The sequence below is a fragment of the Dermacentor andersoni genome, chromosome 7 (genome assembly GCF_023375885.2).
Source record: "Dermacentor andersoni chromosome 7, qqDerAnde1_hic_scaffold, whole genome shotgun sequence".
NCBI classification, from domain to species: Eukaryota; Metazoa; Arthropoda; class Arachnida; order Ixodida; family Ixodidae; genus Dermacentor; species Dermacentor andersoni.
Genome location: NC_092820.1, coordinates 116,334,748 through 116,340,248, shown reverse-complemented (window position 1 = coordinate 116,340,248; position 5,501 = coordinate 116,334,748).

The following is a 5,501-nucleotide window of genomic DNA, read 5'->3' as shown; positions in this document are numbered from 1 at the left end:
ATCTTGCATTGAATACACGAATTATATGCGCGCTCAAAGTATAAAGAGCGAGAGACAACTGTCGAAACTAGCAGTAACAACCCTAACTGGTCACCATTGTCTATTTCTCTCATCATCATCATCATCATCATCATCAGCCTGGTTACGCCCACTGCAGGGCAAAGGCCTCTCCCATACTTCTCCAACTGCCCCGGTCATGTACTAATTGTGGCCATGTTGACCCTCCAAACTTCCTAATCTCATCTGCCCACCTAACTTTCTGTCGCCTCCTGCTACGCTTCCCTTCCCTCGGAATCCAGTCCGTAACCCTTAATGACCATCGGTTATCTTCCCTCCTCATTATATGTCCTGCCCATGCCCATTTCTTTTTCTTGATTTCAACTAAGATGTCATTAACGCGCGTTTGTTCCCTCACCCAATCTGCTCTTTTCTTATCCCTTAATGTTACACCTATGATTCTTCTTTCCATAGCTCGTTGCGTCGTCCTCAATTTAAGTAGAACCCTTTTCGTAAGCCTCCAGGTTTCTGCCCCGTATGTGAGTACTGGTAAGACACAGCTGTTATAAACTTTTCTATTGAGGGGTAATGGCCACCTGCTGTTCATGATCTCAGAATGTCTGCGAAACGCACCCCAGCCCATTCTTATTCTTCTGATTATTTCACTCTCATGATCCGGATCAGCAGTCACTACCTGTCCTAATTAGATGTATTCCCTTACCACTTCCAGTGCCTCGCTACCTATCGTAAAGTGCTGTTCCCTTCCGAGACTGTTAAACATTACTTTAGTTTGCTGCAGAATAATTTTTAGTCCCACCCTTCTGCTCTGCCTCTCCAGGTCAGTGAGCATGCATTGCAGTTGGTCCCCTGAGTTACTAAGCAAGGCAATATCATCAGCGAAGCGCAAGTTACTAAGGTATTCTCCATTTACTCTTATCCCCAATTCTTCCCAATCCAGGTCTCTGAATACCTCCTGTAAACATGCTGTGAATAGCATTGGAGAGATCGTATCTCCCTGCCTGACGCCTTTCTTTATAGGGATTTTGTTGCTTTCTTTATGGAGGACTACAGTGGCTGTGGAGCCGCTATAGATATCTTTCAGTATCTTTACGTATGGCTCGTCTACACCCTGATTCCGCAATGCCTCCATGACTGCTGAGGATTCGACTGAATCAAACGCTTTCTCATAATCAATGAAAGCTATATATAATGGTTGGTTATATTCCGCACATTTCTCTATCACCTGATTGATAGTGTGAATATGATCTATTGTTGAGTAGCCTTTACGGAATCCTGCCTGGTCCTTTGGTTGACGGAAGTCTAAGGTGTTCCTGATTCTATTTGCAATTACCTTAGTAAATACTTTGTAGGCAACGGACAGTAAGCTGATCGGTCTATAATTTTTCAAGTCTTTGGCGTCCCCTTTCTTATGGATTAGGATTATGTTAGCGTTCTTCCAAGATTCCGGTACGCTCGAGGTCATGAGGCATTGTGTATACAGGGTGGCCAGTTTTTCTAGAACAATCTGCCCACCGTCCTTCAACAAATCTGCTGTAATCTGATCCTCCCCAGCTGCCTTCCCCCTTTGCATAGCTCCCAAGGCTTTCCTTACTTCTTCCGGCGTTACTTGTGGGATTTCGAATTCCTCTAGACTATTCTCTCTTCCATTATCATCGTGGGTTCCACTCGTACTGTATAAATCTCTATAGAACTCCTCAGCCACTTGAACTATCTCATCCATATTAGTAATGATATTGCCGGCTTTGTCTCTTAACGCATACATCTGATTCTTGCCAATTCCTAGTTTCTTTTTCTCTGCTTTTAGGCTTCCTCCGTTCCTGAGAGCTTGTTCAATTCTATCCATATTATACTTCCTTATGTCAGCTGTCTTACGCTTGTTGATTCATTTCGAAAGTTCTGCCAGTTCTATTCTAGCTGTAGGGTTAGAGGCTTTCATACATTGGCGTTTCTTGATCAGATCTTTCGTCTCCTGCGATAGCTTACTGGTATCCGACTTCTATGGTATCCGCCGACTTCTATTGCACACTCCTTAATGATGCCCACAAGATTGTTGTTCATTGCTTCAACACTAAGGTCCTCTTCCTGAGTTAAAGCCGAATACCTGTTCTGTAGCTTGATCTGGAATTCCTCTATTTTCCCTCTTACCGCTAACTCACTGATCGGCTTCTTATGCACCAGTTTCTTCCGTTCCCTCCTCAAGTGTAGGCTAATTCGAGTTCTTACCATCCTGTGGTCACTGCAGCGCACCTTACCGAGCACGTCCACATCTTGTATGATGCCAGGGTTAGCGCAGAGTATGAAGTCTATTTCATTTCTAGTCTCGCCGTTCGGGCTCCTCCACGTCCACTTTCGGCTATCCCGCTTGCGGAAGAAGGTATTCATTATCCGCATATTATTCCGTTCCGCAAACTCCACTGATAACTCTACCCTGCTATTCCTAGTGCCTATGCCGTATTTCCCCACCGCCTTGTCTCCAGCCTGCTTCTTGCCTACCTTGGCATTGAAATCGCCCATCAATGTCGCCCATTTCTTTATGTCCCATTTAATAGGGATATCGTACAGCAAAATCGATGTTCTAGCACTCCACGATTTGCCTGTCGATGGTAACAACAATTTTGCTCTTTTAGAGATGCGGCAGTTGACGCGGTGGAGTGAAAGCGCGTCTTGACTCTTAAAAATGCAAATTTAAACATCAACGCAGATTCTTACTCTTCACATAGCCAAAATGTACACTTGGAGACGTGTTCGGCGTGGTTCAGTGGTAAGATGCTGAGCTCGGGATCCTCAGGTCTGACAAGGCGAAGCTTCTTTTGTTTTATTTTTCCTTTTTGTATTAACAAATTTGCATAGCCCTAAAGAGGTCTCTGTCAATTTTTAATTAAATATTGATCAAGAACTACCCAACTTTCGGCTACAGGACGTGACACTGCAGACGACAGACAAAAGAAACAACGTCCCAAAATACGACAGACTGAAATTTCCTGTTGCGTTTTGCAAGTTGGCACGCGAGCCAGTAGGCGTGCTTCGTCGGCACGTTGCACAAAACGCTCGGTCTCTTCATCGAGGCTCTCGGAATTGTCACATGGCAATATGGCTTCTAACACCGGCTGGCTTGTCACATGATAGCATGGCTTCTAACGCCGTAAACAAGAGGAAACGGCGCTAAGCGTGTCGTCTCTAGCGCAGCGGTATTATACGAAAACGTCACGTACCGTAGTACATAGTCCCACGTCTTATTCTGAACTTACCCGCCGTGGTTGCTCAGTGACTATGGTGTTGGGCTGCTGAGCACGAGGTCGCGGGATCGAATCTCGGCCGCATTTCAATGGGGGCAAAATGCGAAAACACACGTGTACTTAGATTCAGGTGCACGTTAAAGAACCCCAGGTGGTTGAAATTTCCGGAGTCCTCCACTACGGCGTGCCTCATAATCAGAAAGTGGTTTTATCCCATTAAACCCCATTATTAATTTATTTTTTATGCTGAACTTCTAGGAACATCGACAGCATGTCGGTCGTCGTTTCGTTAGGCCTTTCGGTCAAGCCATTTGCTTTCGGATGATAGACAGTGGTCTTTTAGTGTGTGGTGTAACTCAGTTAAAAAAACTTTTTCAAGCAGGCTTGTCGTAAACGCCGCCCTTCGATCTGTGGTCACACAGGTTGGGAGCCATGACGTAGCAGGAGGTCGTGTATGACAAACTGTGCAACCTCAGAAGCTGTGCCTTCAGGAAGCGCGTTTGTTACAGCATAGTGCGTTACATAGCCGTGTGGCGATGATGATCACCTTGTTTCCGGTAGTACACAACGTTTACGGGCCCAGAAGGTTCATGCTCACTTGATCGAATGGCCCTTGAGGCGCCTCATTAGGAATCAACAATCCCATCTGTTTCACATTGGGTGACTTTTGCGCTGATTCACGGGAGGCTAGGACGTATCTTATAACGCAAGTGGCGAGTTTGGGGCAGTAGTACAATTTCCATACCATAGCAAGGGCTCGAGTGAAACCCAAGTCGCCAGGAGCAGGCTCGTCGTGGCATGCAAACAGGATTTCATCAAGAATGTCTGCTGGTACGTGCAAAAAATATGTTTTGTTGCTGGCAGCAGACTTCTTCTTGTATAAAATTCCCTGTCGCAAACAAAACGACGACAGTCCTCAGTAATTTGTCGAGAAAGACATAAGTTGCTGCTTTCTAGAAATTGAATGATATGTCACAATTCACAACCTGCTCGCTGCCTTATATACGTCTCCCTCGCTGACGTCGCCGAGAAAAGCGCTGTCATCTTCGCTGCGTTGATCGGTAAGTTCAACAGGCGCGCGACAATGTGTCGGCATCGTCGTGTGTGCGGCTTGACTTGTACACCATGGCCATGTCGTATTCCTGCAGGCGCAGGCTCCACCATGGCAGTCATCTAAATGCGTCTCTTAGGTTTGCCAGCCAGCATAAGGGGTGATTATCCGTCACGACCCGGAATGGGCGGCCATACACATAATGTCGGAACTTTATTATAAGTGCCCATACGACGACAAGACACTCATTTTCAGTGGTAGTGTAATTGGACTCAGGTCGTGATAGGGTTCGACTGGCGTAAGCTATCACCCGTTCGCCGATCTCGTTCCTCTGTACAGCCACCGCACCCAGACCGTAGTTTCTGGGGTCGGTATGAATCTCCATTTCGGCTTCCTCGTCGAAATGCACAAGAACAGGGGGTGATGCCAGGCGATATCGAGGCTCCGTGAAAGCCGCTTCGAGACGAGTAAGTGGTTCGGCAATTTTAGAAAACCGTCCCAGAAAACGTCGCATGCTTTTTTTGTCGGTAGAAGTCGGGAAAGCAGCTACAGTGGCAGTTTTCTCGCGATCTGGACGGACGCCTTCCGCACTCACGACATGTCCAAGGAGGTTCAATTCTTCCTAACCGAAGTGGCATTTCTTGTGGTTTAAGGAGATGTTGGCCGAACGGATTGCCTCGAGCACTTGCCGCAGTCGCTTAAGACATCCGGAGAAACTGGCTGAAAACACAACCAGACCAACCAGGTAGACGGGACAGGTCTGCCATTTTACGTCGGCTAGCGCAGTGTTCATCATGCGTTGGGAAGTTGCCGTTGCAAAGCACAACCCGAACGGAAGTACTCAGAACTCGTTGTGTTCATCCAGAGTGACACAGGCTGTTTTCTCTCGGTCACCCCGCTCTGCCACAATTTGCCAGTACCCACTTTTCAAGTCAACGGGGAAAAATACGCTGCTCACCGTAGCCGGTCGAGAAAGTCATCTATGCGCAGAAACGCATAGACCTCTTTCCTTTGTGAGGTTTTTGAGTTTTCTGGAATCAACACTGAAGCCGACAGTTTCGTCCTTCTTCTCTACCAGGACAACCGGTGACGACCATGGACAGTTTGAAAGTATGATGACGCCATCGACTATCATCTATCTCCTTGACTTGTTGAATTGCTTCGCGTTCTTTCTGCGAAGCACCATACGGCTGCTA